The 13,543-nt window shown below is 43.6% G+C and overlaps 1 long non-coding RNA gene across 1 annotated transcript; it reads left to right on the top strand.

Annotated features, from left to right (window-relative positions):
• The first annotated feature begins 7,762 nt into the window (after positions 1-7,762).
• LOC135377113 (uncharacterized) lies at positions 7,763-13,291 on the top strand. The gene is made up of 3 exons (XR_010418040.1): positions 7,763-7,819; positions 7,907-7,969; positions 13,221-13,291. It is a non-coding gene; the product is annotated as an uncharacterized LOC135377113 (long non-coding RNA).
• Positions 13,292-13,543: the final 252 nt, after the last annotated feature.

The following is a 13,543-nucleotide window of genomic DNA, read 5'->3' on the forward strand; positions in this document are numbered from 1 at the left end:
TGTGAAGTTCAATGTCCATCTATTTATTTGTACCTTTGTTGCGTTAACTTAAGTGACTGGTATTTGTTTGATCACATGCAAGCTGTTGTTTTTGCTGCCAGACTATATTGAAAGGCGAGGCTAGTCAAGCTGTTGCGAGCAACAGCTTTTTCTTCGTCATTCCTGTATATGTTAAATTACCATTTCATTAAATGAACTCAAACTCAAGGTATGAAGGCAAAAAAAAAAGTAAAGAAAGAAATAATGAATAAACTTGTGAAGAGTGTTAATATCACACCGGAAAGATATAGACACGTTTTCGGCGTACTTTTCGTTTTTTTGTATATACGTATCGAACGTTTCGGAGCTGCAGCAACATCAGCACTGTAAAGAGTACCTAATGAAAATCACCACAGCTGAGGTGTTTGTATGGTGACGTCTTCGTAAGCCTACCGCTGCTGTAGTACCAGGTATTTCAATTAAATAATACATATTTTTCAGTTGCAATTACTTCATTTCTGTTGTTGCGCGTGTGAACACGTGTGCGCACGTAGTGATCAGATGTTTAGATCAGATCAGTGATTTTTCTGCGCTGGATACCTCTAGACGAATTGCATATGCTGTATCTACATGTTGCAAAAAGTTTGCGTTCTGCACTAATGACAGCTGATTTTCAGCAACATTTATTGTGTCAATGAAAAAATGGATAGGAAGCAAGCGAGCTGGTGAAGATGATGCATAATGTACAAACATTCAAACATTCAAAACGCTTGCGCGAATTCAACCTCCCCTTGTTATTTTACCAACCACCAACCAACCAACGAAGTGTCAAACACAGCTGAAAATTTTACTTCGCATACAATACAAGCAGAAGGGAAGGGAACAACCAGTTGAGGACAAAATAGGAGGTCATTTCGGTCCGGCCTTGAACAGACTGCTCGTTCCCCCGAAATGACCTCCTATTTTGTCCTCAACTGGTTGTTCCCTTCCCTTCTGTTTGTGTATATTTCATGTATGTGAAGTAAAATTTTCAGCTGTGTTTGAGACTTCGTGTCGCGTCTGTCCCTTCGTGTTCCCTAGTCTCGGGGTTTTTACATCATGCATCATTTATTGTGTAGCTGTCTGTGAAGAGATAGGCGTCTTAGAAGCAGCCATGCCTGGCCAAACTAACTTTTACGTCTGCATGACGGGTAGGAAAGAGTAAGTTCTCTTTATATGTGATCTGTGTAACGTGTACAGAGGTTATTGCCCCCATAGGCCACAAGGTAACTTCTGAAATAGAGGGTAAGAAATTACATTGGTGCCCGTTACTAGAGGATACTAGATATAGAGTGTACCTACACGCCCTGCCTGCATAAAAAAAAACATTTCTCTCCCTATTTATTCGAAACCTCTTTGTCATCGATAGCCGATGCTCTTTTACGAGGGATTCTTTGTGGATAATTTTGAGATTTGATCGTTTCATATACACAGGGCGTTTCTTTTAAGCGGGACATATTTTTTTAAATAAGAAAGGGTATTAGACAAATGCGAAGCTTGGTTTTGCAGGTGTGTTGTATGGCCAGGCTGAGGTACACCCGAAGAAAGTATGAAACTACAGGATGACTAATAAAACTCCATAATTCACGTTTTAATTAGAGAATTTCAGGGAAAACGAGATGGTAGACTTCAGAGACTATCCTTGTTGACAGCCATTTCATGTTTCAAAAATCCCGAAGCACGCACGTGCGTTAAAGCATTAATAATCGAATTTTGATGTGCCAATGAGCCGAAATCGACACTGCGGTGATCGCGAATCATGCCGGGAACGTGGTAAATACAGGGCTCATGTGACGTCAGAGGGCCACGCGACTTGGAGATATGGTGATTATTGCAGTAGGTGGCGATCTGTTGACCAAAAGAAAAACCCCCGCTTTCCTGTCCAGATAAAGTCTCTTTTGGCGAGGTTGATGCGCTTCTCAGACGTGCATTTTCAGTTTCGGCTCATTTGCATACCGAAATTTAGCGATGGATATTTCACCGCACGCGCTTTTTAAAGGCTAGAATGGCTTTCAAAGAAGGACCGTCTAACGTTCTGCCATCTAGCCTTTGCCCGAAATTTCCTATTTCGGGAATTAATTAACACATTTTAGGTAGTTAATCATCTTGCAGTAAGCATACTTTCTGCGAGCCTGGCCGAGAACTCAAGTGCAAAAACAAAATTTACGTTGATGTAGTAACTTTTTATATAAAAAACCCTTCCTGAATAAAGAATAATGCACCCGTCATATCGTTTGGTTTATTTCTCGGAAGTTAAAATACATCGAAATCACGTCTTGAACGCAACAGATGACATAGTGACGCCATCCACCCACTTTCATTATCTAATGGAAATCTAGTAGTTCATGTCGTCGGCCTAAAAACTGCAATATAGGCTTCATAATAATAAAAAAAATTCTCAACGATCCGCCTCCACGATTCGTTCAACCAGTGTATCACCCTTGTCTTCTGCCTATCACCCTTGGCTATAGTCGTGAAGACCCCTATGTCTGCGGCGAGACCGTTCCCATTGCCCCCCCCCCCCCTCTGCTCCTTGACTTTCACTAATGATAACTAACTAATCATAACTAATGCTTATTAGCCATTCAAATAATCCGCCTTTTTATAACATGCACGTTGCACAGCACAGGGGACAATCGGAAGCGTTAGCTGTAACACCTTCTACAAGAGGCCTTCTACATCCTTAAGAGTATCGGTCTAATGGAGAACAAAAGAGTAGCACGGCAGTAACGCTGCTTTACACATTAACATAAAGCACTGATAACTATACCGGCATCTAATCGGATAACTATATAGGAGGAAAGAGAATCAGACATCAACGTGGAAGCGTCCACGATGTTTTGCGCATTATCATAAAAGAAGGACAACTACATCGACGTAAAAATGCAGTCCACGCAGAGTTATATACAAGGCGATGATAACTGACTTACTTTACATGCGAATAGAAAAACAGGCTTCAACGTTCTCTGAAATGTAGCTGAATTATGCGTCATTCACAACTCAATTTGCAAAGAAAGTTTTTGCCGCAACAAAGTTTGTCGAAGAGTATCTCAGACTCGAACTGTATTATTTGTCGAGAATAAACAACAATGATTTGGGTCCAGCGTCCTACTCGCGACATGTACACTGTGGTTCCACGATGTACCAGTAACCATCACTTCAAGGAAGTTGACTCCATTGATCATTCGTAGGCATTAACAAGTTGTTTGTCGTCTTTGTCGTCCAAGTACAAGTATATAAAATGGTCTCGGTCGATTTTAATATTGCCCGACGAGGGTGCGACGCTAACCTCGTGGAGTTTGTTGATGTTATTTAATCACTGCTGCCGAAGCTGTTCGACCGCTGGAATTGATTCTACGTCCACAACGCCATCGGAATTGAGCTTCTAAAAGTTTCTGCTTTGAAAGGAGAACAAAGCGCAGTGCCTGTAGTATGTGTAGTGTGAAAGGTCGGAAAAACCATCCCGCTATCGCAAGCCCGGAAAGCAAGAATGCTTCCTAAGTTGTTGGTGCTATAGGATGATGATGATGATAGTAATAACAATGATAATAATAATAGTAATAATAATAATAACTTTTATTTTTCTCATACTATACACAATTTCAAAATACAGCAGGCCAGTCTAAGCCGAAAGGCTTGTGACACTGGGCGTGTGGCAGTCTAACGACATTCACGGGAGGTTCAAACAGTTCACTTCACGATGATGGTAATTGTAATAATAATAATAGTGATAATAATTTATTTTGAACTGTGCCCATCAAACACTGTGATGTCTACCGGAGGGCGCACAAACCCGATTGAAAAAAGAAGCCATAAAAGTTCATATACAGGGTGTCCCAGAAAACGTGTCATGGAATTTTAATTTAAAAAAAAAAGTGTGCCACATAGAATCATGCAGTAAACGGCATTTGTTCTCACTAGGTTGTTGCCCCCTCCTCATGTCCGTGCCATGTAACCTGAGTTTAATTACGTAAATTTTTGCGAACTCAACTCGGAAAGTTGCCAAGTACAGGTCACTCTTTTACTCCCCCAATGTGAAGAGCGTGGCGAATTTACTCAAATTAATGATAATTGACAGGAATATTGAGGAGCTATCGTATCGGAAAACAAAAGCTGAAAATCATGCTCTACGGAACTCCCAGGGAATTGCGCGCGATCAATCTTTCGGCGCATTCATTATCTTTCCGACGAAAGGAGGTTGGAAACCCAGCCCACTCCGGCACCGCAGAAAGAGATAACACAGGCATGGCTTATCGCATCTCACTTTCGCTCGAATAAGGCTATCCCTCTCCCAATTTTACTTACTTTTTCTACTATCACCCTGTGGGCTGGCTTTGGAACCTCCTTTCGTCGGAGTGCGAGTGATTGCGCTCAAAAAGTCATCGTGCGAAATATCGGCAGCTTCTGTCCTGAGGCAACTCCCTTCTTACATCTCTACCGGTTCGCTGGATTTCTACCCATCGTGCGTTATGGTTCGGTGCTCGGAAAAGCATGATGTTCTGCAATATTTTTCGATGGGATAGGTCGTGAATATCACTGTCAATTACCATTAATTTGAGTGAATTCGGCACGCTCTTCATGTTGGTGGGATAAAAAAGTGACATTTACTTGGTAAATTTTCGAGTTCAGTCCGGAAAAATTTACGTAATTAAACTTGGATTACGTGGCATGCACATCAGGAGGTGGCAAAAACCTAGTAATGGATCTTGGTAATACTGAAGACTGTGAACAAAACCTTTTCCAAACTCACTATTCAGAAGACGGGACATATGAAGCTCTTTAAACACTTGTTGGCGTTGTGTCCAGAATAACACATTCCTGACGCAAACTCGAGGGTCATGAGCCTCCTGAGTATGTGTCTAGTACACTCCGCACTGTTGGAGCCACCTGGTGTCCAAAGCTGCGTAACCTGTATAGCAAAATGTCAATTTAGCTATTCGCCCTCGTCAAATGCATGTAGCGTACAAATGCCTTGAAGTTTGTGTCGTCTCTGAGAGCTCGCTCTACTGCCTGCAAGCCATTGTCGTCTGTTACAGGCAGGATAGAAAAAACTGTCCGGGAGTGACAAATCATCCGTTGATAGGATATGCTTCTGCAACAAGGTGCGGATGTGACTGGTTTCCTTTTGCGCATCACTGTCATCTGTCTCTGAAGTGTTGCAAAAAAAGTGTGAGATAAAACTCGTTGAGTCGCACAGGGCACAATATCTGTAGTGTCCACATAAGACAGCACAAGCAAGCAGTCACTCACCATCTGAGGCATGTTGGTTGAGGAACGATCCAGGAATATCTGGAATTAATGCAAGTTGATACTGATAATTGTGCAGTGCTTCAGAGAAGTACAGTGCCCAATGCATTCCGATGTTTCGTCTTACCAGAGTATGTACTGTCACCAAGTAGTGAACTAGTAGTGGTCATTGCTCCATAGTATTTTGAGGGTGCAGTGGGAGTTTGTGAAAGTGATATATTGAGAGTACATTTAGGTGCATATGCAAAATTCAAGTTCATACTGAGAATTATGCAGTGTTCTTCAAAAAGTGCAGTGACCAATGCATTCCGATATTGAGACTCACCAGAGTGCGTACTGCTGCAAAGCGGCGAAATAGTAGCGCTCTGTGGTCCATGTGTTTGTGATGGTGCAGCCGGAGCTTGTGAGGGTGAAGCTGTATATTGAGAGCACATTTAAGGGCATATACATGCATGTTTATGCTTAGAATTGTGCAGTGCTCCCCAGAGTAGTACAGTAACTAATGTATTCGCATGCTTACACATACCAGAGCGTGTACTGTTGCTAAGCAGTGAGGCAGCAGGACTCCGTGCTCGATACGCCAGTGCTTGCGACGACGCTGATGGAGTTTGTGACACTGAAGCTGCAGATTGAGAGCATATTTATGAATATGCCTAAGCATAGCATTAAGTGTCATACCCTCAGACTCTGCATCAGCATTAAGATCTGTTACGTATTCTGCTTCCTCAGCTTCCCTAAGGGCACTTCGGTAATCTGCATATAATGGCCACTGATGTCAGACCAAGATAAAGCGAACTGCATGTACAGTAATACAAACAAGTAAAAGGCTAACCTCCAGAGAAGATGACTCGGCAACTGTAGGTTACCCATGTGCTTTGCGGATTTTCTTGCTTTTCTATGGCCCTCTTCAGTCTCATGGAGGTGTATGATGGCCACAGCACTGCTGTCTTTTTATCTTTCGAAACCCATGCTCTCGGAACAATTTCAACTGAATTTTCACACACGAAGTGTACTACCGAAAACTCTGCATGCGACTGTCCACTCATTTCGCCTGCAGAAAAAGTACGATATGAAAATTGTAGCTCAAAACCATCCTCACTTGCGATTCAAACACCATATCAGAAGGCCATAATATATTCATACAGCTAAGTATACCGAACAATCTATTACTGTTGTCAATTTTGTGTCTCCAGCATGCAATACATCTTGTCCTAGATATAAACTTAAATGATGGTCACACTTATCTTGCACAAGGAGTGAGTTTTGAATTGACTAATTCCAACAGCAGCTGCGATGTACTCGGGATACATAACTGCAGTTTTGTCTGCCTGCCGCTTTCTAACCAGGGACATGATAACGAAAGAGGATCGAAACGAAATGCAATACAATCATCAACAACAATGTTAGTGTAGGCACATTTATAATTCAATGCGGCTCACATTGCTTTTCGAAGACGCCGAACGAACGCAGACGCCAACTAAAGGCGTCGAGGTGACGCATCGAAGTTTCGGTAGGCTCCTGCCACAATAAAAATGAAAACAGTTGAATTCGTACACACTATTTGGCAAAATACACGACTGAAAACATGTGGCTAGGGGTTGAAGCTCAAATATAAAAGTGGACGCAATATTCGCGTGTTCCAGTTTCACTTCTACAAAATGAAATACTGGGTTCAATTGAAGTGTTGTTATGACTTAGCTTGTAGTCTGGCTGCTGCTAACTTTCACCTGCTGTTACTGATAATTATTTTATGCCATACACCTTTCGGTTTCACAGCGCGACCGGGCGGTGAGGAGACGCGCCATGAGTACGTTCCTGAAACGCTATCAAAAGCTGTACAGGCTCTTACTGATACTTACGCGTATGCACCCGAGAGGTAGAACTGCAGAAGGACGTGGCTGAAGCAGATATACCAATGACAGCTACATCAAACTGCCAATTGACGTGCAGGCGTGTACCACAACCGCTCCAACATCTTCCGATTCCCGGTTTGAAGCAGCGAACTTGGACTGGATTGGATTTAGAACCGCAGAAAATGCTTACATAACTTCCTCTAAAAATACCTACCTGCAGCGATGCGAAATGTAGTTTTAACTGACGCTAGAATATTTATTCCCTACAAACGTGCGCCGAACTCTAACCGTCATTGCTGTTGTTATCGGATAGACTCCAGGATCATCATCATCATTATCATCAGCCAGCCACGCCGCCACGCCGTATTGTCGTGCATGCACGATAATACGGCGTGGTCCGCGTTTGTCTTTTGGTATATTTGACATGTCCGATAATTTCGGAAGGGGATCCTCTGCAAGGCAGGCGCGGAGGAACCGCAAAAGACGTGTTGAGGGCCGTATGCGAGAGATATATGCGCCGACAGACTCTGACTCGCTCCACAGTCCGTCATCATTCGCCGAGGCCTCGTACGTCTCGAAATCGAAACACAACTACGCGAATTCGATAGTAGCTAGTCTATAACCCCAGCTAATTTTTAACTTCGCAGTGGTGGTGCGGACGGTAAACGTTTACAGTTGTGCCAACAGCAGTACTCTCCATGGTAAGGACTCAAGTCCACGATTTTCGAAACTTTCTGTTCACTTCTGCTTCGCTCCTCACCAGTTCCATTTTTTTTCCGGTGACTTAGCAGTGACGAGGTCCACGTCGCTGCGATCAACGGCAAGCATGACAGAGCTCCGGAACAGCATGCGTGAGTGTCTCCCATTCTGCACTGCTACCGAATTCGTATGTAAAACCTGACTGCGTGTATCGACGAGTTCCCGCTCGAATATGAGTTGACGTGATTATGTCGTTTCAGTAGAGCACGTGAATCCTCTTTCACAACACTAATGATTTTCTTACGTGTAGTACTTGTGTACAACATTTGACTTGTTAGTACCCATTCATACCTGGAGGAGTTCTCTTTATTTTCGGACCAAAATTAATCCCCTGGCAGTGAGCTAATACATTGTATTGTACTGCAGTTGGAGCCCTACTACCAAGCCATGTGATCAGGCATATGATTGCGAAGACTTTTCGTAAGAATCCCATTTCAAGTCATATGACGTGAAACTGACAGGTTTCAGAATCTTCTTCAGGGATTGGTGCCTTAGTACTGACTGCGAAGACAATACCGACATCGCATTACCATGTGTACCTTCAGAAATGGAAGTTAGTTTGCTATACATTAACTTCGCGAAGCGCTGTTGCTGCACGCATGTATCGTCCAGGCAAAATCCAGAGAATATAGTCATTTCACACCAATAGCTTCCCTTCAGTTGCACGTATAGTGACATGCAATTTGATACCAAGTCAAGAGAGTTTGGTGTGAACTTAAAAAAGATGCACATTCCTGCACAAGAGATCTCTCCTGTGGCTTGCACGTGATGTAAACAATTTCCTTTTGTCCCCATGTCCCTCCTCGAGTTGTCGACACCGATCATGGTGTGTTCTCGTTTGTCTGTACTATTGTGTGTTGTAGCTTCATGCCTGCACCACAAAAATGTTTAGCTGGGCGAGTGCTCTGCATGAGAACAACTAATCACAATTTTTTTTAAAAGAAATCAGGGATGGTTGAGTGAATTTGCAACGTTTGTCCTCTTCTGTTCTATGTCCTAAATCCATTCTTAGTGTGTGATTGTGAGCCTTCATGTTGCGTTGTGTTGCCCTTTTACGTGTCTGCAAGCTCAAGATGTTCTAATATGTCCAGAGCTGTACACATTGCCACAAAAAAAAGGAACTTAATCCGTTACTCGTTCCTTCGAAAAAATAGTAACCAAGCACGTTAGCCGTTACTTACAAATAAAAGGAACGCGTTCTCGTTACTTGGATGTAAGGAGTTACTTCTATACGTTACATTTGCATACCAAACAGCAGAAATACGAAAGCATGACCTATGTATATCACCTACATATATGAAGGGAGTTGCCTCAGGACAGAAGCCGTTTCTTTCTTCTACAGAAGCGGCTTCTGTCCTGAGGCAACTCCCTTCCTACATTCTACCGGTTCGCTGGATTTCTACCCATCTACCTACATATATGGTTGTCTCATGTACACTGTCAGCCCGCGTTTCCATTAAGCCCTAGACTAAATGTACACCAAAGAACAGGGTTGAAGGCGGTGATCCACAAGAGGGATTTTCAGGAAAAAATGGGGTTCATTAGTAAGGAGGCCTTCACATGATCATTCACATGAGTTCCCGAGTACAGAGACAAAGCACTAAACGCCCTGAGCGCAGTGAATACTTGAAAGGAGGAACGCCTTGACGTGTACTGAAACACTGTGGACACCAGAGTAATGAAAATGGCGTTGCGCTCTGCTTTTCTTTTCGCTGCTTCGAAAGGCCTTTTTCTTCGCTGTGGATTTTTCTGCGTGCTTCAGCCTCGTGGAATACCGCCATGTGCGCGGGGAAACCACAACTGGCGGTCGTGGTTGGTGACAGTGAGCAAGAAAGGAACAACAAGTAACTTGCACTAACGCGTTACCAATTTTTGCAACTAAGTACGTTATTAGTTACATTATTTAGGACGGAACTAAGTCGTTAGTTAGTTACCAAAAACAGTAACGCGTTACGTACAGCTCTAATCCTGTCACACGAGCTAATTTAGTGTCACTCTCATGAGGTGCACGCCAACCAAGTGAATGTCACTTTCAGTAGGTGCTTTATACACGGCTTACGTGTCACTTAAGCGATGATTGCAATTACGATGTATAACATTAATTTGCTGCAATTTTTTTACGTGTGCCACGGTACCTTCCGGAGAATGGTTTTCTTTGATTTAGAAACCCATTCTTCAAATCTTCTTCCAAAATAGAACAAACTGGCCTCAATCATGTGTCACAACAAAAATTGCCAGACCGCAAAGCTTTCACAGACTGTTAACGAGAGTAATGAATTTTTTTTTCAGCACAATGTCGCACTGTACTAAAATAAGATAAACACGTTGTCAACAGTATTGTAGAGTCAGGGCCCTCGCTTTTTTATTATTTTTAGCCGTAACACTAAGCCTGCCGTCGAGGCTACGCACTCGGTTGGCCGAAGAGAAGTGAAATAAGTTTGGGGAACTCCCTAAAGCCTTAGTACACTTGTCGCGTGTCACTAAAAGATATCGTGTGATAGCACACGAATGCCACTAAGTGTGAGTGTTTGTGAGTGCTCAAACGTATGCTATACATATAGCCAAAGAGCTCCGGCTATTTTTTTTTCCTTACGTACAGCACTGGCTTCGGACTGGGCTTTCAGTGGTCAGTCACTCACCCTGACGGGAGGAATCGCGTGCTACGTAACCTTCTGACGCCACCCCAAACGTTGCCTGCTGTCGTACTGCTGACGGTGGCCCAAAAAAGGCCGAAACAGCTGCCCAGCACTGGCATGGAGACGTTCCAGCACTTACAAACACTACGTACAGCCAAAGGTCTCCGGCTAATTTTTTTTCCTAACTAAGTGCAATTGTCGCTCGTTGAAGGTGACACTGTACTAGTCCGTGTGGCAGTGGTATTACACAATGTAAACAAGGGATACAAAGACTAACTCTTATGTCCCTGTCACTGACAGGAGCCCTGGGAATGAGAGCACCAGCAGCCCAGAAACAAGAACTCTAGCTTTATAGCTTGCCCTATTGGCCAAACAGACTCAAATTCCCCTTCAACACCTTTCTACTCTGCTAAGTATTCTTCATCCGCACCACAACGAACTGCCTCTTGATGCACGAACACTATTATCAACACCCAGGAGCACAAATGTTACCTCGTGCTGTGGTGGTGAATTCATCTACCTAGGAATTTTGAATGGCATTAAGAGGTTGATTGACAACTGCGTTAAATTTGTTTCTGAAAATTTAGATTTGCAGATAAATGTTGATGGCTTACCACTGTACCGCAGTCAAAACACATGTTTTTGGCCCATCCTCATTGCTGTTGTCGGGTGCATCCACCTTAAACCATTTGCAGCTGCCATTTATTGTGGAAAATCAAAACCAAACTGTGTGTTATTTGGCGCAATTCATTTCAGAGATGAAAGTGCTTATGGCTGAAGGATTCTCGCACCGCAATAAGCTCTATACTATGTCACTTCATTCCATTGTGTGCGATACACCGCGATGCGTTCGTGAAGTGTATCAAAGGACATACAGGCTATAATGCGTGTGAAAAATGTTTCGTTCGTGGAGAAAACTTCCCAGAGGGCAGGAAGGTTGTGTACATGGATCGCGGTGCACGAAGGAGAACCGGTAGTAACTTCAGTCTTCAGGAGGATCCAGAACACCACAACAGACCGTCACCACTCTTGACACTAGGGGTCGACTTGGTTGCCCAGGTGCCGTTAGACAGCATGCATTTGGTGTACTTGGGTGTGGTGAAAAAGATAGTAACTGGCTTCTGGTTCTCATCACCAGTGACAAAAACAAAGTTGTCACAGCCTGCAAGGCAAGCTATTTCCAACGGGCTTCTTTGTCTAAAAGCATGGTCCCTCATGAGTTCAACAGAAAATCCCGTTCTTTAGTAGATAGCAAACTGTGGAAAGCAACTGAGTGGAGACAGTTTTTGTTGTACACAGGGCCACTGGTACTGAAAAAAGTCCTCGACAGAGCAGTGTACCAGCACTTAGCTTTAAGTGCTGCAATTTATATTTTAAGTAAGAGCTGTACTTCTGATGAAATGCTTGACATTGCAGAGTCACTGTTGTGTTCTTTTGTTGCTTACGGACAGTCAGTCTATGGAAAGGAAATTTATGTGCTAAATTTTCACACCTTAATTCATTTGGTTGACGATGCCCGCCGGTTTGGTGCCCTTGACACCTTTTCATGCTTTCCCTTTGAAAACTACTTGAAAGAGCTGAAGCAGGTGGTTGGCTCTCCATAGAAGCCACTATCACAAGTGGTTAACTGAATCACTGAAGAAAGAAGCTTCTGTTTTGAGCACCGCGATTCAGCCATTGTTACTTTCAAATGGGAACACAACGAGGGACCCTTGTGTAGAGATGACCATGGTGGTAAACAGTATAAACGGGTTGATCTCCCATCTTTTTCTGTGTGTACTGTATCTGTATGTGACGCGGACTGTACAGTGGAGCTCATTGATGGGAGCATTGTTGTGGTCAGAAACATTTTGCAACACAAGGGCAGAAATGTGATTTTAGGTAACGTCTTCAAAAATCTTGGTGACTTTTATGTAGCACCTGTGTCTTCCTCTTTGCTTGGTGTACGCATTGCTAACGAACTGGGTGATGAACTGTTGTGTTGGGATCTTGAGTCTATCAAGTGCCAAATTGTTCGTTTCCCACTGGCTAAAGGTCTCCTTGTCATTCCTCTACTTCACACCGCGTAAGCATAGCTCTCTGTATATTTGTTATGACTTAAGTTTGTCGCTCTTGATCTTTATCTGTGTGATGGGAATGGGTGCAGAGTCCTCGCCACATATGACTCAATGCTGGTAGGTTCTCCATTAATCTATTGCGTGTTATTAATTGAACCTCTGTATGCAATAAGGCGATAAGTCGATTTATCCCCTTTTTGTAATTTTCACTGCAATAACGTCTACATACCAGTATGTACCTGCCAAAGAAAGTTTAGGACTGTATTGCAATCTAATGGCCTGCTACAGGAGGGTAAGAAACGGGCAGTGGCAACCTGTCGCGTTCTTCTCGAAAAGTTCTCCCCCACAGAAGAGCGCCGCTGTACATTTGGACTTGAACTCCTCGCTACCTTCACGGCCGTCAAGCATTTTCGATACTACCTCGATGACAGACCATTCACCATCTTCACAGATAACGAGCCCTCTGTTTCGGCGTCACCACACTCTCTAATCGGAGGAGTGAAGGGACCGCAGCGATCAGTGGAGGGAAGGCGCCGTCGGCACTCTACGTAACTAGTACGTGGGACGCTCACACCATCGCGCCATTCCTATTCTGGATGTCGCGCAGTACTAAGTTCCTAGTGTCTAATGTTTTCTTTCTTTTTTTTTAGAAAGAGATTTCCGGCGTACTCTCCACGGCCGCTCTTATCAGCGTCTGCTCTTCTCATCTGCTCCATCAAACAAAAGCCAAGTTACGCCATGATTTCGCGTGCGACTTCCGATAGCGTGGCCATTTGCCCGCGAGGCACGAAATGGCACTATGCTTTTCGAAGCCCGCGGGAAACGAATGCGACCGTCCTCATAACGGCTCCGAAACGTCACGCACTATATTATAGAGGTGCGAAGAGGCAGGCGCGAGGTTAAGCAGGAGCAATCTATGGTAATGGAGGCTTTTACTCACATAGCTGCGAATGCGTGAGAATGACGACGATGA

Source organism: Ornithodoros turicata, chromosome 1, assembly GCF_037126465.1.
Source record: "Ornithodoros turicata isolate Travis chromosome 1, ASM3712646v1, whole genome shotgun sequence".
NCBI classification, from domain to species: Eukaryota; Metazoa; Arthropoda; class Arachnida; order Ixodida; family Argasidae; genus Ornithodoros; species Ornithodoros turicata.